The sequence below is a fragment of the Sinocyclocheilus anshuiensis genome, unplaced genomic scaffold (genome assembly GCF_001515605.1).
Source record: "Sinocyclocheilus anshuiensis isolate Anshui unplaced genomic scaffold, SAMN03320099.WGS_v1.1 scaffold1190, whole genome shotgun sequence".
In the NCBI taxonomy this organism is placed as follows: Eukaryota; Metazoa; Chordata; class Actinopteri; order Cypriniformes; family Cyprinidae; genus Sinocyclocheilus; species Sinocyclocheilus anshuiensis.
The window spans coordinates 8,290-8,917 of NW_015555784.1; the positions used below are offsets into that span (position 1 = coordinate 8,290).

The 628-nt window shown below is 31.1% G+C and overlaps 1 pseudogene; it reads left to right on the forward strand.

Annotated features, from left to right (window-relative positions):
* Positions 1-628, forward strand: part of LOC107674784 (crossover junction endonuclease EME1-like) — a 7,401-nt pseudogene that overhangs the window by 2,833 nt on the left and 3,940 nt on the right.

The following is a 628-nucleotide window of genomic DNA, read 5'->3' on the forward strand; positions in this document are numbered from 1 at the left end:
AAGGTGAACGAAAACTATGCCAGGAATTGTGCTTTTGTTCCCGTACCTCAGTGTCCCCTTCTTCAAAAATGGCTATGCAAGTATCGCACTATTTTAGTTTTAGTTTTAATGCATTGTTGAAAACTTTTAAATGTTTTGATCACATGCCCATAATATACACTGTAAAAAACATTCTGTAGTTTTTACAAAATAATTTTGGCAGCTGTGGTTGCCAGAATAATTTTGTAAAAAATACAGAAAAACTGTAAACACATTTACGGCATAATTTTACAGTATAAAACTGTAATTTACAAACAAAAAAATTTGAATGTAAATCAGTAAATTCAACAATGCACACTGCTATTAAAATCTGTTTTGTACCTTTAACATACTGACAACCACCATAATAAAGCAGGTGGTAAAAGAGTAAGCCACATGAAGAATCAAAGCTCATCACAAGTAGCTTCGCCACAAGCAGAAGTATATACTAATATATAGAAGGTGCACACGGAGTCATTCATGCAAACACAAAACACCATCATGGTAACACACATGATACTTAAATAATGCATTAAACTTTCATTAAACAACAGAAGATGTAACATAAAGCCCAAATATACATAACTAATAACAAAAACTATTAAAAAAA